This window comes from Choloepus didactylus, chromosome 5, assembly GCF_015220235.1.
Source record: "Choloepus didactylus isolate mChoDid1 chromosome 5, mChoDid1.pri, whole genome shotgun sequence".
Lineage (NCBI taxonomy): Eukaryota > Metazoa > Chordata > Mammalia > Pilosa > Megalonychidae > Choloepus > Choloepus didactylus.
The window spans coordinates 56558876-56584956 of record NC_051311.1 but is presented as its reverse complement, the minus strand read 5'-3'; the positions used below and the strand labels follow the sequence as shown (position 1 = coordinate 56584956).

The window sequence follows — 26081 nt, the reverse complement described above, 5'->3', positions numbered from 1 at the left end:
TCTATCTAATAGGCTTTTTTATGAGGATTAAATATGATCATGAGGGTGAAACAAGTATGGATACTGTAAAGTTCCAACCAGTGTTAGTGGTTATTATCATCCCCATCCGCAGGATGGAAAGTTTAACTTCAGAGCCCTTAAACAAAAATTCTAGAAAATCTGTCTTATCCCATTTACCCTTTATAATTCACCAAATAAGCCTGATCTCTTCCAGAACATACCTCCTCCATGGGTCATCCTTCCTACCCCAACTGTTCCCTCATCTCCCTTCCTTAAAATGCCAGAGTAGCTGAAGGCTGATGAAGATTTATTTTTAGCACTTTCCTTCTATGTGTACATAGACATGATGCTAAAAGCAAAATTGTGTAATTTTTATCTAAAAGGTGTTTAAGAGAACAAAGCCAAACAAGCAGCTTAGGCCCCAAGTGCTTATTAGAATGAATAAATTATCTAGATATTTGCATGTTTCACTGTTTCATTTCGACCATGACTACAGGGCTACAGTTTCTGCGTGAAAAGTAAAAAATTCAATCTGTTAGATGACTGATTCCAAATAGCCAAACATGGTATATTGTGTAATCCAAACATCTGGTTGATTGAATGTGAATTTCTCCCTTGTTACCCAGATGGCTTCAGCAATAGATAAAGCATGGAAACTTTTCACGTTTTACATGGTGCTTGGTGTTACAGAATTCGGCTTTTGTGTTCTTCTTTTCCCCCCTTCTTCCTAGTGCCTGGATCTCATTAGAAACCATTAGTGATGTAATACTAAACCTATGGAATCTTAAACATGCTTTTAAAATCCTGTAGAGTAAAGATGTCTCCTACCAAACCAAAAAATGCAGTTGGAATAGACAAAGTTACATTTCTTTCAGACAAAAATGACTCATTTCATAGTTTCCAAACTATTTTGACAGAATCTTCTCAAAATAAACTTTCTGCAATATAGTCTTCAATGTGACTTTGAAAAAAATCATTTCTCAAAGACACAATTCAATCCTTTTTTGGGTGTTCATGTATTTTTATAGATTAATCCACTTTTATTTCAACCAGTGAATGACACAATATTAGACATCAGTCTGAAAAAGAAAAGAATGTTTGAAGTGGTATTAACTACTGTGCAAACCAAATATAAGGAATGGGTCATACAATTTTTAAAATTACCACAAAAGTAGAATTTCCAGAACATTAGTAGAGGGAGATTTGGTCCACTAAGAATAACAAAACAGTTTAGAGGTCATGAAAGTGGAAGATTAGAAGTGCAGCTATGTTTAATAATGATATTTTAGATTCATATGCTATTTCCTAGGCTAGGTAACATTTTAATTTTTCAATCTTGAACCTTAATCCTTGAAGGGTAATTCAAGTTTGAGAGTTTACATAATGCAATTAGTTTAGGGTGGCAATTTGCCATTGACTTGCCTCTGGGTTCTTTTCTAATCTTCCAGCTGTAATACTCAAAGGTGGTAGTTTATTAAGTCCAGTTCTCCAAAGGGCCACTGAAACAGCTAGTTTTCAATCAAATCTTTAAAAAAATCCAAACAACCAATTTTTGTGCAGTTGATCAGGTTGATTTAAGATATCAGTTTCTTCTGTCCAAGCAATAGCAAATGAAATAACTGGACAACCATTTTTTTGTTTGTTTGTTTTGTTTTGTTTTCTAATGAGTATTTCCCTTTGGAGAGGTGGAAAGAAGATAAATTAATACCTGTTCTCTGGTTCCAACTTTTCTGCTTCTGATGGTTGGTCAGGGTTTTTTTTTTGTTTTGGTTTCTTTTGTTTTCAACTTCTCAAGCCTCAATTTTCCCATCTTTAAATGGAGAAAAAAATACTACTCCATGGGTTTGTTTGGAACATGAATTAAGAGATGCTATGGCATTTGACACAAACTTGGCAGACAGTAAAGTTATTGTAAATTTCTACCCAGTTCTCCCTCAATGGTACACATGGAATCTTCTGCTTTCTCCCAGCTTTACACTGTGATGGTAACTTCTCAACCAAAAGTGAAGAGAATATTGAACACCCAATCATTAAACCATTGCAAATATTAGAAACTAAGATATATTTCACTGGGTCAGATCTGAGGTCCGGAGCCTGATGTTTCTGATGATGGTAGGAAGAGATCATTGTTGGAATTTGTGTTATTCCCTGAAACTTTAAAAGCCTCCAGAAGTTAATAGTACCCTACAAGACTCCTACTTTTCCTTCAGTGGTCCTTTTAATTCTATCAACCAATAATGACTCTAAACTCCTTTTGATCCTATATACATTTTTAGCCTTGTACCAGCATTTAAAGTAATATATTTCAAACGTTTACTATTTACAGTGTGAATAGTTTCTTCTATTATTTAGCCTGAAAGTATCATGTTAAACATTAGGAATTAGATAAAGTGGGAGGAATGGGGCATGGATGAAGGGCAAGGAAACTAACATATATAAGGTGACAGCAAAGTTTAATAGAAAGCGGATGGGCTCATTCTCACGTTCAGATAGAATGAGCTGGACCTAATTCCAGCTCTGCCTCATTTTAGCGCATGGAGTCATCATAAGGATGTTTCATATCCACATTAAGAGAAACACCGTGTTAACTTTATCTCTACTAGAAATTTCCTTTTGGATTTATTCTTTCAAAACATTTTAAAAAAGGGTTTGAGGTGGTTCGAAGGCTTTAAATGGCTATAAAATATCTAAGTGCCAAAGATGGATGAGAGAAATTAGTGTTTTTTTCTTTGTGTAAGGAAAATTTTATAGTATAACTTTCAGATTTGTAGAAATCTTTATGTGTACATTCTTTCATAAAAGTGTAAGAATTTCTCTTTTAGTGAAGTCAATTGGAGTTGGTTGTTGGTTTGTACAATTTACAAAATTATATTTAACTATGTAGGTAATGTAAAAGACCTCTAATCACATAATAACCCAAGGTCATTTTTAAGAGTCGATCTTATTTTGGAAGCTTTTCTGAGTTCTCCTGTCCACCTAATCAACAGCCAGGAGCTTTCGTGGTCACCTCCATTCTTTTACAGGTGAGGAGACTGAAACTCACAGACTTTGTGACCTGCCCAAGATCACATGACTAGTTAAGGGTGTTGCTAGGCCTTAAAATTGAGGCCTTTTAACATCTAGTCGGTCCTTTTCACCACATCACAACTACTGGCCAAATTATTTAAATTAATCATGATTACAGATATTTTCCTTATAATATTGTTTTTGTATTGTTGGTTAATCGTGTATAAGTATGTAAACTGGAAATGCCCACATTTTCCTGGGGATCCCCTTTCCTTTCATATCCAAATGAAAATGATTTGGGCCTCCAATTCAATATTTCTGAGATCCCCAAAAAGAGACCAGTGGGAGGAGGTGACATGTTTTTCTGTTATCTCCTGCTTCAAATTCCTGTCACCCTGCTCTTACAGCTCCAGCCCAGTCTCTGCTTCACTCTAGGCATGGGAAAGTCCCTTTCTTCCTCATTCTCACTAACCCAAAGCTGTCTTCTTTAACATTGTTTGATGGATAATTTGAGGTGATCGAGGGGCATGAAAGTGCAGCCAAGAATAAGTAACAGCTTAAAACTGAATATTCGACATGGCGATCAGTAAGGCTTAGGGAGAAAGAGGGCTAATGGGAAGTTACCTGAGACTAATATGGCTGCGGAAAAAAGTAGCTCTTTGCCTTAATTATATCTCATTTAATTTGGGGAGGTGGGGGTTGTTCACCTTTTACAACCACAAAGGAAGAACAAAACATTTACCTAAAAAAAACATAATCATCTACCCTTGGCGCATACCTTTAGCAACTCTAAGGTAAGACAGACGTTTCGACATTAGTTTTACTTTTAACTTGAGCCAGATTGAATTCTTAGGCAGAGCTCCCTTCCTTACTGACCAGAAAAATTTCAGGAGTCAATGGGTCCCTTTTAATTTCTGTATGCATAGTTGGGAAAATGCCTCTAACGGTATTGTGCAGAACGAAAACAGAAGCAGAAAATGGGAGTTTGCTGACATTTACTGAGCATTTTCTTCATGGAAACATCACACTGCTACATGTTAGCTCCTTTAATTTCCACATAAATTCTGCAAGGCAGATATTTTCCAATTTTTGCAGAGAAATTAAATCATCCAGCGAGCCAATAGCAGAGCCGGAATTCAAACCCAGATGTGTGAAAACCTTGGCTAATTCCTCAGAACAACAAGAGAAATTGCGGTATCTAGCCAGGAGACGACTGTAATGGTGTCGAAAGAGTTCATGAGTGAGGGGAACAGCCGTGGGGGTGGAAGCAGAAAGAGCCCTTATGACCAAAGGATTCCCAGTAGAATCCTCAGGATTCAGTGATTGTTGGTTATATTTGTGGTGAAAAGGAGGACATTTAAGATAATACTGATATTTCAAATCTATCAGCGTACAGGGACTAAGAAGAAACAGGAATGTCAGAAGAGCTAGTTAGAGAAGACAAGGGTGAGTCTAAGAGAGGCCTTTTGTGTCTGAGGTGTGAGATGGAGGTGGTGCCTTTCTTCTGTTTAAAGCTTCTTGATTTTACACAAACTCAAAGTACCTCATACAGAATCTGAATTGGGCCTCTCCTGGGCGCTCGGCTTTTATAACCCAAGAAGGGCAACATGTTCAATAGACTATCACCAAAAGCCTTTATTGGCGGCTTTTATTTCTTTCTCTTGCCTGTGAGTGGGCAAAGGGGGCAGGTGTCTGGTTTTTGTTACTGCATCGAAGTACAATTATGGTTTAGTTGATGTGAATGGATAATCACTGCATCTGGACCGAAATTACACTGCATCTAACTGGAGGACTCTGTGGCACTTTTCTTACTGAAAAGCTGTTAAGTTTGGCAATCCTCACCCTGTTCCACTCAAACATTTTCTTAGCCATATTAGGTTATATGGAAACAAGCCAACCTTGCTGCTGGTGTATGAGTAGGTCTTCTGTACCAAGGCAGTTTTCTCGGGAGCCTTTTCTGACGTTTTAATGGGAGTAGAGACAAATGTGGTTCCAAGTATACATTTTGAAATATGGCTGGAAAGAAAATAAAAACTCACTGATTCAAAAACAATTAAGAATAGCCGCTGAGAACAAAACCAAATTTTTAAGCTGGAAAATCTGGAGAAATTTGGGTATTCGCTTGTTTATTATTGAAAGGCCATGACATTTAATAAAAGCCTCACCCACCTTATCACAAATACAGAGACGGTATCAGAACACCCAAATGACATCCTCTATCCTATCATTCTCCCCTCCTGTTCTTATTTACCAATGCAGAGTCTCTAGAGGTAAGAAACCAAAGCTCGAGTTCTGGCTCTACTACATTCCGAGTAATCCTAGACACTGAGTTCGTTTCACTGTCTGTCAGATGTCAGAAAGTTCTTATGAGAATCAGATGAAATATTGCATGTTTCAACTATTAGAATTTTTTTTTCTTACTCTCCCTTTCAAACTAAAACTTTAGAAGGCACAGCACAGAAAATAACTTCAGGTCTTCTCCTGGTTTTTTTAGTGTACATTTTTGCCCTTTGTTCAGAACATAACCAAATTCTGCTCTGACAGCTAATAAATATTCATCCATATATTCACTAATTTTTTCAATTTATTGAGCATTTAGCAAGTGCCAAGCTCTTAATGAATCTCCTTTCTGCAAAGAGATGAGAAACCCATAAAACTTCCCCAACTGTCTTGTCATTGGACTCTTTTGAAATATTTTGACAGCTGATCACTCATTCATTCAATACATCTACAAAGTCTTGTGGAATTATTGATAAACAAAACAGACATGCCCTTATGGGGCTTTCAGTTGGACAGGAAAGAAAAACATTAAACAGATAAGTACCCAAAGATAAATATCATTACAAACAGTGATTGCACTCTGAAGATAAAAAACAGAGAGTTACAAAAGAGAACAACATGGGAATAAAATCTTAAAAATCCATATGCCTAATTGAACAATTCTGAATTCTCTAAAACTTTGACAGTAAGTGGATATACTTGGGAAACCTTAATACCTGCCTTGTGCTTGTGCCGAAAAACCAAAATCAGTGTTTAGAGGTATTGCAATTACTATTCCATCGTTGACTTTGTGGGTTTAGAAAAGGCTATGAATTATCCAAGTGAAGAGTGTGTCAGTATTACCAGGTTGGGAAGGGGGAATGATTTTTAGTCTTAGAGACTAGCATGCCCCAAAGGAATGGGTCTGAAAGAGTCAGTTCCATTCAAGAAATTGAAAGAAGATTATTGCAACTAGATCGAGGAAGAGAGGAAGCTGGAGATGTTGGCAGGGGCCTGATCAGGCACAGCCTTGTAGGCAATTAGTGTGTAAGAGATGGATTTCTATTCTAAATGCTATAGAAGACTATTGAAGTATTTTAAGCAGATCGGTGACATGTTCAGATTGTTATTTTTTTTTAAATGCCATTGTTTGTGGAAGTCCAGATTGGAAGATTTTGGAGAGTCCTGGAATGGTCCAGATGAAATGATGTTGGCTTGGGTTAGGGTAGTAGTAATAATGAAGATAAAGTGATCATTGCAAGCAAATACTGCGCAGAAAGAATACCCTGGATTTAGTGATTGTACTGTATGGGGAGTGGTGGGAAGTGGATGATGAGGAAGAAGGAAATGTCCCGAGTGACTGCTAACTCCACGGCTTGAGCCACTAGTAAATGCTGGTGTCGTTACTAAGAAGGGAAAAACTGGAACTCAGTTTAATTATATTCTGGTTGCTGAAAGAAAAGGAAGCAGTGCTTGAAATTTTTGTGGGATGTAGAGAAGAAACAAAAATATGAAATATAGTCTGCATCCGCAGAGTGCTTTCACCACTGTTGACATTTGGTAACAGGTCTGTGATGCTGTGGGTTACTTCACTAGGACTTGCTCTCCTCCGTTCCTGTGTGTGTGGACATGTAATGTGTTTGATTATAATAATTTGATTGGATGAACCTTTGAATTATCTCATTTGTCAGGCCTCAAATAAGTCAATCTTTAATCAGACTTTCAAAGGCAACTTTTATCTGGTGCTTCTCTAATCTTGGCAGTGAATGGATGATACTAGAGATCTCTGCCATTCTTTGCTCTTATTTACTGTAACCCAAATATAAATAAGTTAGGGGCATTGCAATTACTGTGTTAACGTTGCCAATTGGTTTTTAGAAGCAGGAAGAATTTGCAGAGAGAAAATGTGAGCAATTTGATCCTCCTGAGGGACTTTGATAGAAAACTAAGCTTTCTGTATATCTTAGCAGTTTGGGACAAAGCTGTAGAAGTTTAAGGATAAAGATTTATGTACAAGAATGGCCATCACAACATTACTTATAATAGCCCAAACGTGAAATACTCTGGCCAGTAACAGAGGCATGATTACATGAACTATGAAGCTATTAATCATGTAAAAATAATGGTATAGGAAAATATGTTTGATGATACATGAAAAAATTGAGTATGTAATATATCACATTTGTTTTTAAAATAGAATCATATGTATTTTCTGAAAAATGACTAGAAGGAAATATATTCAGACCTTAAAGCAATCTCAGGAGGGATTAAAAGAGATTTTTAAATTGTTTTCTACATTTATTTCTGGAGTTTCTACATTTTCTTTAATGGAATGCATATTTGTGTATTCTTTATAATAAAATGTACATCTACATAGAATTCAGAAATAGTATGAGTTTTTTTTTTTTTAACTTTTTTTTTTAACTTTCCCTTCTTTTTAGTATGAGTTTTTACCATCAGTATTTCTCTCCGTCAATAAATAAATGCCGAGTATTGAACTAGTTGCTGTGGGCCTATAAAGCAGTATAAAATTGTGGTTCCTTCTCAGGAAACTTATGGGAGTTTATGGGTTCTTGCACTCCTGGATTTCCCTCCTTTGGATTCAAACTGCCTAAACACATAATAAAGACAGTTTTGATTTTCATCTCTGAGAATTGTTTTGTGTTTTGAGCCACTACCGGGAAATGAAAGGGCGCAGGTAGGAAGTAGAGAAGCACTCCCCAAGCAATCTGAGTGTCTTGTAGACATTGTAGGCCAGAAGTTAATATTTTCCTCTTTTCTCTTCTCTCACTCATCTGGTATATTTCACCTAATCTATTTGTAGCTCTACTCAAGTTTCAATAGAGCCTCCAAGTTGGCAGTTGTTCATAGGTTTATTTGTTTTAAGTTATTCGCAGTCCATTTGTTTTTCTTACTTCAGGTGATCTTGCATCCTTCCTTATATTTTTAAAAGTAAATCATGTATAGCCTCAAATTTCTAGCAACACACCTCACCAATAATGACGCTGTGATTGAAACTCTATGTGGAAAGCTGCTGTGGGGCCACCATAACTTCACAGAAGATCTGTTTTGATGTTCCAGGACTTTGGGGAGAGGACAGTTGTTTGAAGTACTTATCACTAAGTTCCTGCTGTGTGATTATTTCAAAATCAGACCAAATTGCAAGGGCCACAAAGAATCAATTCTTGAGATAGTTATTTGGGAAATTTTTAGCTCGTGATAGTAGCTGGGAATCATACAGTGGGTTGACCTGATTTCCAAAATCAGATGTAACAATTGATTTGTCCTAAAATTAAAAATAACCACCTCCTCCTAAATGAACTTGGTTGTTGAGTAACCTGATAGAATTTTTCTGCAAAGAGAAGAGATCCAGGGATTCACTTCTATCCATTTACTAGCTGAGAGGTCTAGGGTAAGCCACTGAACCTCTCTAGACCTCTCTAGGTCCCATTTATAAAATGTATAAAATGTTGCTAATAATACTGATCTAACTGTGGGGCTACTGTGAAAATCACTCGAGAAAAGGGATGTGAAATCTCTGCTGAAAAAGTACCATGTAACTGTTATTCTTAACCCATTTGTGTTTCCACTAGTTCTTTGGAAGTCAGCCCACAAGCGGCTGATCCCATTGATGATAGAAGTGTAATTGCCCTGTGACCAATCTATTTCGTCCCTACCAAGCATTCCAAACATTTCAGTGCAGGGGCAAGGTCTATGGGAAAAAGTCAAAAGGAGACTGGTCAGAGGAATTTCTCTGGCCATTCCCAGGGCCCTGTGCACAAAATGGTCCCCCGTGCGTTGTTATCCCTGGGTTTGCGGATGTCCTCAGCTTGCAAGACAATTACCGATGGATATCTGGGTGCTGAGGAGCAGAGACAGCGCGTGTGATGTTAGGCCACTTTTCTACTGCAAAGGTCTCTGTGACTTCTCCATGGGACTACACACTTCACTGCCTACTCTTTCAACAGGATGTGCAAATAGATAATGCCGAGGCTGACTTTCTTTGTAATGCTGAGCGATTTTTTTCAGGGCTACACCCTGATGGTCTGGCCTTTCCTTACATGGGTGAGACAAGGCAATTCTACGTTCTGACCTGAACCCTATGGATGCCAGATTCCCTATGTCAGTGGGCTGAGCTGACCCTGGCTGAGTGCAAGGCTTGATGATGTCTTAGCACACAAACCCTGTGGTGGAAGGCAGAGGTGGGCAGGGCTGGCAGATTGGAAGGTAGACAAGAAGAATGGAATCATTCCCTTTTGGATGTTTTCTTTTTTGCTTTTTTTTTTTTTTTTTGGCTTTCCTTAAGCAACAGGATATAAATAGAACATGATATAGAACCCTGTCCTTAGGTACTTACATTTCAATTAGTAATCGAAACTAACACTAGAATATTTAAGAAGATTAAGATCATTTATATATACTAATATATGATAGAAACTTGAAAAGTGATTCACCAAATTAACAAAGCATGCTTAAATTTTTCACAGAATTGACTGAATTGAATAAATAATCCAATCACTTTAATGACAAGTAGTCTCAACCAGAAAGTATTGAATTAGGACACTGCTCCTTTGTGAATATCCAACATTCCTGAGTACCAACTTCATTAATGAGACTGTCAGTAAATTGAGAGTTAATGGAATCAAAGTGGTTCAATTTTGTTTAATTGACAACTATCAAACTTATTCTCTATACCTGAGACTGTGCTAAATTCTACAGATAAAAGATGGTTGAATGGTCCTTGACTTATAGATGTCGATTATATATCCTCAGCTTTCTTTTTTCTATTGTGAGAGTTCTAATCTTTGTAGTTGTGTCTCTCTATATAAATCCTATTTACTCAAGAAGCCATATGCAGGAGTATAGACAGAATAGAGCCAGGGGGACCGCACCCACCAGAAAATTTAATATAGGCAAAAATGAAGTGTGCCATTTCTTATAACTCATTGGGGCCCAAGCATTTAAGCTTTATGAAAAGTAAAAGGCCCATATACTTTACAATTAATGTAACAAACATTACTGCTTATTGATAATGATAAAGATGATGGTGGTGATGGTGGTGGTAGTGAGGATGACCATGATGATGGTGATGGCAAGATGAAAATGCCACTCTCTCTCTACAATTCTTGGACTTTTTAATGTCTACATTTGGTCTTTCTTGATGTGTGGGAATTGTACCAAATTCCAGCTGCAGGTACAGCATGGTTCTGTAAAGAGCAATATTACATTTTTCTCAGGAGTAAATGTCTTGAATGTTTGTAGCCAGGGGAGACCTATCAAACACAGACGTCAGCTGTTTCCCCATGAGATGTCCAGAAATCACCTCCTGCCAAAATGACTTTCTCTTTCCTATTTGCTTCAGACAAGGAGAACTCTTCCTAAAGCCTAAAAATAAACATGTACCCTTCACCCTGATATAGATACATTCTGATTGCTTCTCTGATCAGAATTATCTGGCTTGTAAAGGCCCTCCCTCTTTTTAATTAACAACTGAAAGATCTTGGCCAATGCAAACAGCCTTATGTCTTATTCTTAAATAATTGTCCAAAAAGAAAAAAAGTAGGAGGAAAGGCAGCAGCAAATACACATCGTTTCAAGACATCAGAGCCCTATTATATGATCTTGTTCTCTCCCAATGAGGAAAAGTTTTTCTTCCTCATATATGTATGGAACTGGTTCCTCTACAGTCATATATCTAAACTACTCCTTTGCTCCCCATGAAATTGTAAGGAGAATTTAGCAAAATTTCCCTGGCTTGCTTTGCTAGTCCTGGCTGCCTGCGATGGAATAGAAATAAGCTAAGGGTTGAGTCATTCCACTTTCCAAATTCAGAATAAAAAGGAAAGAGGAAGATAAAATAGCAAATGTTCATTAAGGGCCTATAGTGTGCTAGCCAGGTTCAGTCCTGGGCCCTTTGCCTACTACTCATTCATTCATTCACTCATTCACCCAACAAATTTTTAGAGAGTACATATGATAGGCTAGGGAATGTGCTAAATATTTGGGATAGAAATATTAATATGACTATACCCTTGCCATCAGGATGCCCATACTCATAGAGGGTCAGTCCACTGAGACAATGCTACCAGACAGGCATTAAACAAAGTACTAGGGGGTAGAGAGAAGGAAAATCCCTTCAAGGCAGTTATTGTTATCCTCATTTTAAAATTGAAGTAACTGGTGTCCAACAAAGACTCTCCCTCAAGTCCCACATCTATTAAGTGTATAGTTCTATTTTATCCCACAGCCTTTCTTCTACAATTCTGTGCTTCTTTCAACAGAAAGACCTATGTCCAATCCAATTGAATGATTTAAAGTTTTGTTTATGATCCAGTGAAACTGTTGCAGAGTGCCAAGACAATTCTTACTTTCAGTGAATGACTAGCTTTTTGTCAATTATACAAACAATTTCCTCAGTTTCCTACTTTATTTAGCCTACTTGGTAGCTAAATTGTTGCCATATTATCTGATTAATATACCACGTCCCTCTCATTTACTCATTTATAAAACTGTCCACATATATTTCCATATGCATAATTCCATGGTAACATAAAAAACTTATCCCATGAATATCAAGAGATTCTCATGCAGCCATAAATTTACACTAAAATACAAGCATAGACAGACAAATTTTACATAAAATACACAGGCAAAAACTTAAAATGGAAGCAAACAATTTTAAAAAGTAGAGGGAAACTAATGCAAGTGTGAGACAAGGAGATCGGCCTGGAAGACAGGTAGTTGAATGTGAAGATGAGAAACGAGGTGGATAGCAAACAAGAGCAACACAGACTGTCGTTTCCCAATATCATCAGATGATAAGCAGTCCCTGTATTTGAGTTGCTTTGGTATGAGCCTCTTGCAAAAACATTAAATATTTCTCTTCTAAGATATAGTAAGCCAAAAAATGTATGTGGAAAGTTCACTAGACCATTGGTAAATAATCCAGTGTTGACTTTTAATTTAGAAGTAACTGGGCAAATTGACCTCAGCCTCCCCGACTGCAATTTTCTCAGTGCAGAGTACATTGATTTGTATTACCTTTTGTTTTCTCTAATCATTTATGTTTCTTTTTATTATTTTATTATCCTATTCGTATAATATATGACTCGTGGTATTAAACTTTCATGATTTATACATATATATTTTGGGCACATAAATTCTCTTTAGTTGTCATCATTACAAACTAAGGCTTCATCTTTTTCTATTCACATTTAAAAAAAAATCCTTTTAATGATGTAAAACATAGAGAAAAGTGCACAAATCATAATGATTTTTGCATTAAAAAATTTGGATTATGAATTTTGCATGATGAATTTTCACAAAATGAAAACAACTGTGTGTTCAGCACTCATATCAAGAAACAAAACATTACCAGCAACCCAGAAGCCCTCATGTGCCCCTTTGCAGAGTCACACTCCACCCTCACTCCTGCCCCAGAATAACCATTATTCTGACTTCTAACACCAAGTATCAGTTTTGCCTATTTTTGAATTTTGTATTAATGGAATCCTATAGCATATTCTTTGTGTGTCTGGCTTCTCTTGCTTAACGTCATGTTTATGAGATTGATTGCCTGAGCAATACTTAGTTCATTCTAATTGCTAGACAGCATTTCATTGTGTGACTACCATAATTTATCCATTTTATTATTGATGAACATTTAGGTTGTGTCCGGTTTGTGGCTATTATGCATCGGCTGCTATGAACACTCTAGTTCATGTCTTTTGATAAATATATGTATGAATTCCTGTTGGTTATATACCTAGGAGGAGGATTGCTGGGTCACAAGATACACAAATATTCGGCTTTAGCAGATACCGCCAAACATTTTTCCTAAGTGATTGTGCCAATTTACACTCCCACCAACATTTTAAATTGTCAGTCATATACATTTTAGCTAGTTTGGTGGTGTGTAGTTTTTAATTGGTTGCAGTTTTAATTTTAATTTTTCTGATTAATGAGATTGGCCACTTTTGTAATGCTTATTGGCCTTTTGAATATCTTCTTTTGGGAAATGCCTATTGAAGTCTTTATCCATTTTCTTATTAAGTTGTTGGTCTTTTTGTGTTGAATTGTGGGAACTCTTCATACATTCTGGATACAAGTTCCTTTGCCATATATATGTATGTTTTGCCAATATATTTTCTCAATCTGTGGTTTGCTTTTTCACTCTCTTTATGGTTCTTAACCATTTGTTTAATCAATATTTTCCTTTATGGTTAATGATTTTTATGTCCTGTAAAAATCCTTGCCTATCCCAAGGTTATGGAGATATCTTCTACTCTTTTTGTTTCTTCTGAAAGCGTTAATATTTATGTTTTTACATTTAATCCTACAATCAATCTAGAAATGTTTGTTTTTGCATTTGGTGTTAGATAAAGGTAAAGATTTAGCTTTCTTTTTCCATATGGGTATCCAATTGAGGCTCTGGATGATGTTTGTTTTCTCCATATAGGGGTTATCCTGTCTTCTGGTAGGATGATCAGGTGAGGAAAGTTCACTTTCGTCGAATCAGGGGCTGAGGTGATTTGAAACGCAACTGCTATTTGGGTTTGACTTCACTGACCTCAATTTGCTCCCTCCCCATGAAGGGACATTCCAGGGATCCTAAATGAGATGGTATCCCAGGACCCTTCCTTCTTCTTTTTTTGATTTTTTTAAATTGAAGCATAATTTACCCTGTTTAGTGAAATTTACTCTAATAGTGTATAGTTTTGTAAGTCTTGACAAACATACACAGTTGTATAACAACCATGACATCAAGTTGTAGAATAGCTCCATCAACCCCAGATGGTCTTTCCTTCTTGAGCTTTACGTTTTTCCTACTAAGCTCCGTGAGACTGCTGAACACTCTGCTCTACTTTTCAGAAATGTCCTGCTTAGTTTCCCATTCTCTTGTATAGTCCTGTGTCTCTTAGGGATTCAGCAAATGCCTTCAGGGGGAAATCACCAAATGCAAGGTCCTTTCTCCAGGCCTTCCTTCTCTTCAGGATTTGGTTTTTTAAATCCTGGTTACTGCAGCAGCAGTCCAACACCTTCAAACAGATTTTTGTTATCTTATTCAGATATTCTAGTGGTTCTCAAGAATATTCCATAACAAGCTATTCCATTATAGGCAGACACCCAAGTCAGTCCAACTATATTAAACAGATTCATTAAGACCTTTATCTAAAACATTTTTTTTTTTGGTATAGCTCTCAAAAGGGAGTAAGAAATTGCCATTGTTGGTAGTCATGACTGTTCCATGTGTTAAGACATGGGAACAGCCTTGGAGTAAGACAAATAAGGTTTAAATGCCAACTCTGTCACTTACTAACAATGCTGACAGTGGATCTGAATCTGTTTCCTTATGTTCAAACGGGGATAATAATAACTAATTTCACAGTTTTCTTTTAAAGGTTAAAAGAGATAACATGTATCAAATACTTTGCACCTAGTAGTTATTCACTAAATTATAAATATTATTAGGTGATATGCTATCATTTCTCTTAGAGCTATAAAACACATTCAACTCTTAAAATTATGGAGAAGAGGGGGGGATAGTTGGTCCCTGAAAAGGGATGCTCTCCTCCGAGCACCCTATTAGATGCTGAAAAGAGGGAACTTGGATGAGCTTGTTTTTTTCACAGTCATAACAAGGTCATTCACAGATACTTAGCTATACAGAATGTACTTTTTCCCCCTTTAGAAGGTCATAGAATTATACAAAAAAACATCTGAATTGAAGGGATCTTAAAAATCTATTCCAAATGTTTAATGTTACAGATGAAGGAACTGAGAGGCCAAGAGTTGTTAAATGACTTCTTCAAGGTCAATTCACTCATTAGTGTTTATTTAAATGACCCAAATTCCCTAAAAGCACGTATTTCCCCTCCTCTAATATACTCCTAGCTCCCATATTCAACTGTAAATGTAAAACAGAGACAATTCACAAGAGACAGTTATTAATGTTTTATTGTTATTGGCTCATTCTTACTAAAACCCGTGGATGCATTTTAAATATTTTGTTTTAATTTCCATCCCCACAAATTATGTGATTTCCGGCCAACTAAGACTGAAATAGCTACTTACCATTCCTTTCCCATTCCAAGGATTATGTCCTGCAGCTTTTCATTTTTATGTTCATTAAAAGAAATATTTTGCCTTATCCTCCAACCCACAAGACTGAAGGGAACTCATGGGAACCCACAGGTGGCGGCCATCTTCAAGCTTATCAAGCGAATTGGGAGGGACCTGGGTCCTGCTGGGCACTGGATGCCAAGGTGGCACTGTCCTTGATGGGCAGGTCCCCTCACAGAGACAGCTTGTGGAGAATCATTTTTCAGGTGAGCATTGCGTCCTCTGCTAACAGACTTATGAGCCTGAAATCCCACATGGACCCAATAACTTGGAGGTTTTCCTGATCACAGAGCACATAACCATCTCCTAAAAGCCTCTGCCTCGTGCCAGGAGTCCCAAGGGTTCTGCCCACTACAGTGTTTCCTCAGCTCCTGGTAAATGTGTTTTCAGCCTAGTGAGACCCTCAGAGAGACCATCCCTTACCACCCAACAGAAAGTGGCCCTCTATCACATGTGCTGTGTTATTTACAGAAACATGTGTTGTCTGTACGTCACCACAGCATGAGCTCCCTGAAAGCAGGGTCCTTGGTCCTGTCTGCATGCCCAGTGTTGGCACAGAGTCCCCACTCAACAAATAAGGAAACGTGGGCATGTATCTTTCAAACAACCCCCATCACGGAGGTGGGGGTTTGAACACTGACCTTAATACTTACTAGCTGTGTGAATTGAGGCAAATGACCTAAACACAATGAATGTAATCTTTACCATAAGATGAGAATGTGTATCTCACAAAGTCGTTACGGGCATCAAATGAAACAGATGTGTACAATGTGCTTAGCACAGGGCCTGGCATTAATAAGCACTTAATAAACAGTAGTTACTATCTCCATATTGAAAGCAGAGCATATTATAAAAGAGACATTGGGGTATATTTTTTATATATATTAATATTGAAACTAAGGGGTCTTTATTCAACCATGTAAGGTAAAATTAAAATGAAATAAAAACCTGGTTGTTCTTGTTGGCTATATAAACTATATATTTTTATAAAGAATCCCTGATTTAACTTTTGCTGATAACTCTCTGTTATAACAGGTTAGCATTGGAGAGTCTCCCCTCCCTCAACTCCTTGGCATCCACTTAGAAAATGGCATCTTTCTGTGAACACGTGTGAGAAATTTTAAAATAGGATTTTAACCACGTTTGCAAATATGTAGTGGCAATGTCTTCCCACTTGTGTAATCTGGAGAGGTGCTAGTTAGTTTCTCATGCTACTCAATGGCTTTAGTTAAAGGTTTCCTGAGAGCTTTAAAAAAATCACTACTCTCGGAGGCCTTGAAATCTGATTTAGAGGAGAGAAATTCCTCCTTTCCTTTTTTTTTAATACCTTGGTTCTCTCATAGTGAATACTTTCATGTAAAACCCAGGTTTCTCTCTATGCCTGGATAGATGGTTAAATAAAAAGAGCAATAAATAGCACCTGGCTGTTCACCACTGGCTGGGATGGAGACTGGGAAAAGGAATTCAGGCTCATTTGCCGAACTCACCCAGCTCCCCCTCTCTCTTCCTTCTGCTTCATCTCGGGCCTTTTCCTTCCTTACCATGTCCGGTCTAGACTCAGCTTTGCTGGCAGAGAACTTTAGCAACTGCCTCTGAATCAGCTCAGCCAGAATCTACGTGCTGGGCACGTCATCAAAAGCTGTAGTTCAAAGGGATAAAGTGAGTAGTGGTTCACTCAGGCATCTATTTGTTGTTGCCAGGCAACTCTAATGCTAGGGAACAATCTTAAAATAGGAGATAAGAGCCTCATCAACTTTCTGACCCTTAGACCCTAAATCTGAAAATAGAAAAGAAAGTCTTTCAAAGACAAACTCTACTTTTAGTCACTTTGCCATTCACTTTATTTTCTTTTTAAAGCCATTCTGTCTGTCACTGAGGAGAAAGTTCATGAACATATACACAGATAATAAATGTAGAAAAAAAATTTCCCACTTGTAGTGTTTTCTTCCTTAATTCTCCCTTATGCATCTCAAATTTTAAAATAAAAATACTGAGGGGATTTGAAGTAGGGAAAGGGAAACTAGGCAAATAAATACAACCCTGCCAGAAGATTTTATGATAATACTATGAATTGTTTTTCTCTACAAATGTAAATGTCTTTAGGTATGTTAATTTTCAAGAACCAACAGGGCAAGCTTGCTTTCTTCTAGCCTCCTCTGTCATCGGAGGTGTGAAGCACAAGGACAATCTGGGGTGGGGGATACTGTAATCTACATCGGCATCAGAGTATATGGAACTATTTTTAAAGTGCAGACTCCTGGACCCCACTACTCCAGAGTTTCCCATATGGTATATATATTTTTAAAACGCCCCTAGAAGATTCTGATATGCAGCCAGTTTGAGAATCACTACTTTATACTGAGGGTCCCCGAGACCAAGGACCATGGCTATCCCCGATATGTGCCTGGCACAGAGGATACTAAATACATCCTTGTTTATAAATTTAAATGTAAGAACACAATTATTGTAATTTGTTCTCGTCTAAACTGCATCCTGTTGTACTCAGTTAATCATTTAGCAAATGTTTCTTTAGTTTGGAAGGAGGGGCAGGTGAGGATTGGTGATGGATGATTGTTTAAGAAATTGATCAAAGCTAATGAACATTAATATACCCAAAGTTACATTTTCAGGGAGTTCAAAATCCTCCTGAAGCTCATCCATGGGTTCCATTCCTTCAACAAATATTTCTTCATGCCCTCCTGAGTGCTGGTGGGGGTCTAGGAGTTATATGGAACCAGATTGTGAACTCTAGGTTAGGCAAGTTTTCCACCTAGGAGATGTCTCATGGATTTAGTGTGTGTGTGTCCCCTCTCTTCACTTATTAAAAGACCTCCAAAATTTGGCCTCAATTGGGAGAAAAGGAATTTGAATAGGGTCTAGAGCTCTTGGCACTTTCTGGCTCTGTAACCTAGAAGTGTACATGTTTTATCATGTTGACTCAATTTTGGACTCCTTGAGATCAGGGCCCATATCCCCAGAATGCACAGCAAGGTACTTGAGATGTGTCGATGATACAATTGTTTATATTGGTACATTTGAGACAAGTAGGAAGAGGTGTAGAGATTGGGGTGGTGGGGGAGCCAAAGGCAGCCTGAGTGACCATTCAAGAGTGAAGAAACGGATGGCACCTGCTCTTGCAATCTCTCTCATTTCCTCAGGTAGATCTAGGCCATAGATAACATTTTAGGCAGGTTATTATTATTTTTTTAACCTGTGAAACCTAAACTGAGAATCTAGGAATTCAGGACCAATTTCTAGCAATGTGATTCTGAGCAAATCCCTTAACCTCTCTGAGCCTCTGTTTTCTTCTTGCATTGGAATTGAGATTCAGCAGTCTAGTAAAAGACAGGCAAAGATCAAAAGGCAAGATGTGTTTCTCATACTCATAAGAGGCACTATTGCTCATTATTCATGTTGGGGCAGGTTTCTGGTGTGACAGTAATTTACTGTTAATGGTTATTATTACTTTGGTCCTTCTAATGTTTAATATTTGTGGCTGTGTTTCAAGTACAAGAGAGTTAACTCTAGATTATCCACTAGTAAAGTTCATTAGTTATTTGTAATGCTTCAGATCCCCTTCTTCCACCAGATTAGTCAAGTTCCTGAGCACCAGCAGCAGAAGGCTTTGGACAAAGGCTTCGAGGATCTAAGTTCAGAGGGCTTCAGGGCTGAGCTTAGAGAAGAGGTGTCCCTGACTATGTTCTAAAACATGTGATTAGTGGCAATTGTAGTTGTCACTGTTTTGTGTTAACTATACCATCTTCTCCACCCCTATTATTTTGAATGCACAATAGTTATTTGTACACATGCCTTACTTCCCACTTAAAGTTCCATCAACAGTACCTAAGGAAGAAATAATAGGTTAAAATATATTTAGTGTATATATAGTCTACATCAACTAAAATTCATTCTGCTTAATTACATTTCCAACCTCATTTTATTCCAGGTATCGCTAAAACATTTCAGGATCATCATATCAAATTCCACAAGGCTTGGTGATCAATCAGAAAGCTCAGAAGTGGACATCTGATTGCTTTACCTGTGAGTAGAGTTTATGTGATTTTCTTTGGGGCTCTGCTTTTAGCAGTTACACAGTCCTTCTACTCAATTTTCTAAATCCTTATACCTGAAGATGCATTGTGATAAAGCATTCTTTCTTCCATGACCTTCATAGTATACTTACTAGTCAATTAATCAGAATCTATAAAGAACTCTATCAAGTTTTGAAGGGATTATTTCCTGTTTTATAATCTGTTTTTTTTTTTTCCTTTATTTTTTGGTCTGATTTTTAAAATTACAAAAATCACATATTTCTGTTATTTTAAAAACGAACCTGTTTTTAATTAGTTACATGACTACATAAAGTAAATAATGAAAGGCCCCTTTATTTTTTCTGCACCATTAAAATCCCACCTCACCTCTCTCCCTAGAGATAACCACAGTTAGCTGCTTCAGCACTACAAAGGACTTTTGTGTGTGAACTTTGAGAAATTGGGCCAGACACAGCACTCTCTTGGAATCAGAATTAATAATTTGGATTCATTCAATCATTCTATAGATATAATTTGAGGCTAGGAAGTAGAGATACAAAAAATGAAAAAGACCCAGTCCCTCCCCTCAAAGTCTACAGGACACAGATAAGGCAGCAGGAAGTTGCAATGAAGTGAGGTAAGTTCCAGAATGAACTAGGCCCGGAACACTATGATATCTGTGAAGCACTGACTTGGAGAGGAGCCAGGAATGCTTCCCAGAAGGTGGTATCTAAGGAAGAATGTAGCATAGTAGAACATTCTAGCTTGAGGAGTAATATTTTTCCAGATTCTACAAGGAGTGTGATATAGATATAAAATGTTGCAGCCCAAGAGGGCCATGCCAGTCCAGAGGCCAAAGAAGACAATGAGCATTTTCTGATACATGAACTTTTATTCAGGACTTACTTACAGGGTGAGAAGTCATGGAGATCATGATGGCTCTCTCAGGCCGGGAAGGCACGTGTTTGCAGGGAAGACGACCGAGCAATGCAAAAGAGGCACACAGCCTTTTATAAGGGTTTAAGACAAAGGCCCTCCTAAGGGTGGGGGGAGCACTGATGCAGGAACAGGTTACTTTGACCTGGGGGTTGGTGCAGGAAGGACTAGAATAGCACTTGAACAATTATATTTTGCTCTTTTTGTGAAACTAAGAGCGTCTCACTTCCTGCCTGCTTGCATAAAGTTACATTTTAAGGTCAATTTACACTTTTTCCCTTTACTGGCTTAGAAAGACAATAGGTTAAACATTTAGCTGCCTAGGTCATGCTGACTGCTGTGCACCAAAGATCTGCAGGTCTGTTTTGCTTAGGCCACGGGTTGCCACACAGACAACTAGTGATCACTATGGCTGAAGTACAGAGAGCCTTGCATGACTGTAAGAACATTGCAACATATCAAATACAAGCATATTCCATTCTTAAGATAACAAACGTACAAAAAAATAATTGACAAAATACAAAATTTAATTGCAAAAAAGATTTAGTATCAGGTTCCTCTAAAATATGATCTTTCCTAGGTCATATAATATAATCTAATTTACAAATATTTAATATATGCAAAGTTTTTCAGAAGTCTTTGTGCAAAACACCTGTATGTACAATTGTCTCGAGGAAAAATCAATGTCATTCAGAGTGTTTCCTGTATCAGCTAACATGAAAGTCTCTCATATGTAGCTTGGCTCTTCCTTTCAGATATTCAAGTTAAACCTTAGACTGGATTTCATGACTCCCTTCCCGGAGATCATTTTTTTAATTTTTATTTTTTCCTGCATATATGATTTCCTAAACAAAACAATCACTACCAATAATAAATTCATCATTTCCAGTGAAGAATGATGATGACTTGAGGAAATAAAGGGATGATTTTCCAGGGGTAATAAGATCATCAATGCACAAAGCCCGTGATTTCAGGAGCAATAGAAAGTACCCCTCACTTTGAACAAATCCTCTTCACTTGTGGGAGAAATTCCATCAGCAGAAAGACTGCCTGGAGAGGAGAAAGGGGGTATTTCAGAAGGCAGAGGTTATAGAAATTCACTCCTTCACAACTGTGCCAGTAGGAAGAACAGTCTCTCAGGAATTTTGCAAGGTTATTGGTAAATTATTGTTTTAAGATTATATCCATTGTCTCCATCATCATCATTTTTTTTCCTTTAATGTGCTGATTTTTAGATTATTGCATATGGACTTCCCATGGATCCCTCTTCTCCTGAACTCCCTTAGCATTTACATCATTCTCAGAGCATTAGGTTTTTCTATGGTGTGTTATAGTAATTTGTGTACAGTTCGCATTTTCCTGCAACGTTATGCAATTTTAGAAATTGCAGAGTGTGCCTTTTACAACTCTAATGACACTAGAGGAGATTTGGCATATAGCAGATATGTAGTATTTGTGGAATGACTGATTGATTGAATGCCTGGATAGATGATATATTCAGCCTCTGAACCTACATTTAATTTGCTTTGAAACTGACTCTAAATGATGATTATTAATTCCCTTCCCCCACCCCACTGGCAAAGTAAGACAAAGTTGGGCTGCAGGGCTGAGAGACTAGCTGATGGCAGGAGACTTACCTCTCTCTTCTCCCCAGGGAGGTCAGAGGCTGTAAATAGCATGACAGTGCCCCAGAGAAGGTCACTCTTCCATGAAAGCGTTTTGGGAGCTGAGAGGGAAGGAAATGAGTTCAGATTGGGACTTACTGAGTTCCAGGCCTGTGGGAGAAAACAAAGGATATGTAAGTCTGAAGCCCGATGAGGTAGAGATTTTCAGTCATGACCTACAGATAGTAATTAAAATCATGATAGTGAATGAGACCACCCAGAAAAACTGTGTAGAGAGAGGGGCAATGGTTTAAGAATGCCATCAGAAATCATATCTAGAAAGTTCTCCTGTTAAATGACAGGAAAAGGACCAAGAAGGAAGAAATTGACTCACTACTTCTAATGAGGGTTTGTGAGAACATGTCTACTAGCTAATGTGGGAGTCTATTTCTCTCTCATTTCTTTGGACCTATTTTGTTTCTTCTTCTGTCCTCTTTTTTGGGGGCTATTCCCCAAGCAGCCCCTGTGGAGCTTTCCCTCCCTGACTTTGTTCCCCTCAAGCTTTGCTCCCCTCCAGTTCGCCTCCAGCTGCCTGCACAGGTGGTCCCATACAACAGCAGCACTTTGCTCTTGGGCCATTTTCTTCATCCACTAATCAGAGCCGATCAGACTGGACAGTGGAGAGGTGGGGGAAAGGGGTAAGACCAGATTCCTCAAAGTTAAAGAGACAGAAGGCAGTGCCATTTCAGAGGTAGGTGGGGGGGACTCAGTTGCCATGGAGCATCATGTTGTCTAGACAGATAGCAAAGAGCCCAATTGGAGGAGAAAACGGATCTTCCTCTTTTGCACTGAATCCCCTACTTAACCCATTGTCTCCTGCTTGTCTCCCCACTCAACCTGTTCCCTAGAGAAGGCTTTGGCAGAATCTTAGCAGTTAACGGCCAGGCCAGAGTAGGGGCTGGTGGAGCGTGGGTGGGCCAAGCCCTGGGTCTGCTGCCCAGCACAACAGAGCCTCTCCTCTCTCGGCCCACCATCAAAGGTCATTTCTGATGAAATAAAGACTGAATTTCCCTAATTTACTCTGTGATGCAAAAAAAAAAAAAAAAAGGGTGGGGGTGGGGGTGGGGGGGTAGGAGAGTACAGGGCAAAGGACTTTCATTCATTTCATTTCTTTTGTATATTCTAAAGCGTTTTATCTTTTCCTCTAAGTCCTCTTTTTTTTTTTTTTTTTTTTTCTTTTTCTCTCTCTCCCTTATTTCTCCCTCATTAGCAGAAACCTTGATCTTTGGATTGTCTGACTGTTAGCTGAAGAGGCTATCAGATGTCTGGAAGCCTCTTCCTTCTTTTCTGCATTTCCCCCTCCCTCAATTTTTTTAAACGAACCTTGAGATGCAGTTCTTTTCCTACCCACTTCCACATATTCCTCTGCGTTATTTGGGTAACCAGGAAAAAGATGCTAATTTTCTCACAGCTACATAAATTGTTGGTGACACCTGAGCCAGTAATTGTATGCAAATTGCTGTTTATTTAAAATGAGGGAGGAAAAATTTTGAAGGCAAAAGAAAATAGCTCTTGAATCCATGAATGGCTTAGTTGGGGTGTTCCAAATGGATTATGGCCAGTAGCCAGCATATTTGCCTCCCTGACTGTGTTTCATTAATTTCTGTCAAGTTTACTCCTAAAGGACTTGGAGCGAAAGACAATTTTCCTGGGAGCACATGAAAGAAGTGATTTGAGTTGTAAGCACCCAGCAGGCCTTGCCCTAGCTGTGGAACAGCATAAATGGGAGAATTTATAACCAAAGTGGGCCAATATTTTTGGAGTCAGTTGACGCTCCAGATGGAGTAGAAAGAATTTTTTTTTTTTTTTTTTTTTTTTTTTTAAATCTTCCTCTTTTCTTGAGTTTTGCAGAACAAACCTCCCTGGACACCTTGACGAAGTTCTTAGTCTCCTGTTGAATTCAGATTCAAGTTTAGATTCAAGCGTGCACAAGCTTATTATAGTAGGATCTGAAAGGGTCTTTCCTGAACTAAGATTCTTTCTATAGATTCCTGTTAGTGGCTCTAGCTCTAGGCTCATATGTGGAGAAGATCTTAAATCCACTCCCCAGGAGCCTCACCTCGAGGAGACGCTGAGGGTCCTTGTCATGGAAAATAAAGAGGGAAATGCCTGATACGCCTGGGCATAGCTCAAATTTGGTTAGGGATTGAGGGCACAGTGTGGGCATGGATTCCCATGAGCCTCCCAACATCCAGGAAGCCTTCATGGTAAGAGGATAAGAGGGCAGTTTGGCATCACCACCTGCAGATTTTGTAACCTCAGCCAAATGATGGAATTTCCCTGGCCTAAAGAGGCACCCCTGTGGAGGCACATTTTCCTACCTGAGACAGATTTTGGCTGGGTGGGCAGAACTGAGATGGGGGCACAGATAGCTGGGAGGAAGAATAGTGCCAAGAGTTCAAGCCTTTTGTTCCAGTAAGTGTGAGTATGAAGTAATGAGAAAAGAATGACTGTGCAATTTATATTTAGCTTTGAACCCAAACAATTAAAAGTTTCAGCTGAGGTTCTAACTGTGGTCAGATCTGCATAGTGAAGGGACACAAACTTAGCTGCTTTCAAACTCTGCTTTGTGATGTTCAACAAAACTAAGTTGTGAACATCTTGGGCTACTCTATGCAATAGTGTTCCAGTAGGATTGAAGTAGAACAAACTTTCAATCTGGAAAAAAGAAACCTGAGACATTTTCTTCCCACTATTCTCTGTCTCCCAGGTCCTACTTAATGCCAAATTAAATCTAGATTTTTAAAAGTTTGCTTTTACTAGAGGAAAAAGGCAGAATTGCATTCCCCAAAACAGATATTTTAGGCCAGACTCATTACTTGGGTTTCTTTTTCTTCTCCTTTTGCTAATTCAAAACAAAATGTCCATCATTCGCTCTAACACCAACCTTACAGAGCTGGAGACAAATGGAGTCTGAATATTCACGCCAATGTGGTACAAATGAGCTGTGATTTCAGGATGCTGGCTGTTTCACTGACAGAGGAAAAAAGCAGTTGACTAGTTTAATGTCTTTGGCTGAAAACCCTTTGTTAAAGAGGGAGGAGAAAGCCAACATGAATATTGAGTCCTGTTATTTAATAACCAAAAATGATATATCATGGAAGGGGGCATCCTGAGTTTGGAGAAACTATCCAGAGGAGGCAGATGGGGAGTGGATGCAAACACATGTTGGGGCTTAGGGAAGGAACGCTTCTTAATGCATTTTCTCCATGTTCTTCAGTGAATTTATCCCGGAAGTATATTCTACCCATGATTTTGAGTTGGATTTCATCACAGAATTACAAAGTTTGCAAATATGAATGCATTGGTTGTAATGAGAGACTCTGGGGACATGTCTAACTGCCTCTGCCAAATTACTGGCTAATGGTTTAGAAATAAAAGATGTAGTTATAAATTGGGATTGATGGGGGGGCTTGTGACCACTGACATCCTCTGTCCTCTGTCCTGCTCCTCAGACGTTCATGTTCATGTTAGCCACTCATTAATTAACCCATTCAACAGGTAATGAATGGGACCTTCTCCATCCTGGGTGCTACCTTAGGTGCTGCGTTATATTAGCAGTTCTAGTATTCTTTTATGCTTTCCCATAAAATGGGCTCCTATTTATTCAATGCAATGGAAAATTTAGGTTTGCATTGACGTAAATTGTGATTTCTGATACTTTTGTTTTTGATTGGCCTCATCTTGTAAGAGAGTCTTAATATTTTAAATTGCTCTCCTCTTTCCTCCACCTATCATACTTAATTCGGTGGTTTATAGACAAAACACTAAGCATAGGCTAAATTTGTAATTCCACTTTTCTGCAAATCACCAAGTGATGAATAATTGACCCTTTCATTATTTTTTTCCTAAATTCTGGTTTTGATGTAGGAATTTTTTTAAATTGGAAACATAACTTTAATTTCATATTAATTGAAAATTAAAAGCAAAGTAGGGGTGCTGTGGCATTTTTATGGAATACTTGTAAGAATCAAAGGTGAGAGGCCAGAAGAAGATTTACCTTAAGCTTCGGGGCCCCTCACTAGCACAGGCCCCTGCCACCACCCCATCCTATTCACATTCA

General features: G+C 38.2%; 1 protein-coding gene across 5 annotated transcripts in view; it reads left to right on the top strand.

Moving 5' to 3' along the window:
* The window catches only part of CALD1 (caldesmon 1), a 167597-nt gene that overhangs the window by 37205 nt on the left and 104311 nt on the right, over nucleotides 1–26081 (top strand). For all 5 annotated transcript variants that reach the window (XR_005216950.1, XM_037836109.1, XM_037836114.1 and 2 more), the window contains exon 2: nucleotides 19334–19428. The gene's annotated coding sequence lies outside the window, so the exon portion shown is untranslated. The remainder of the gene's footprint in view (nucleotides 1–19333; nucleotides 19429–26081) is intronic.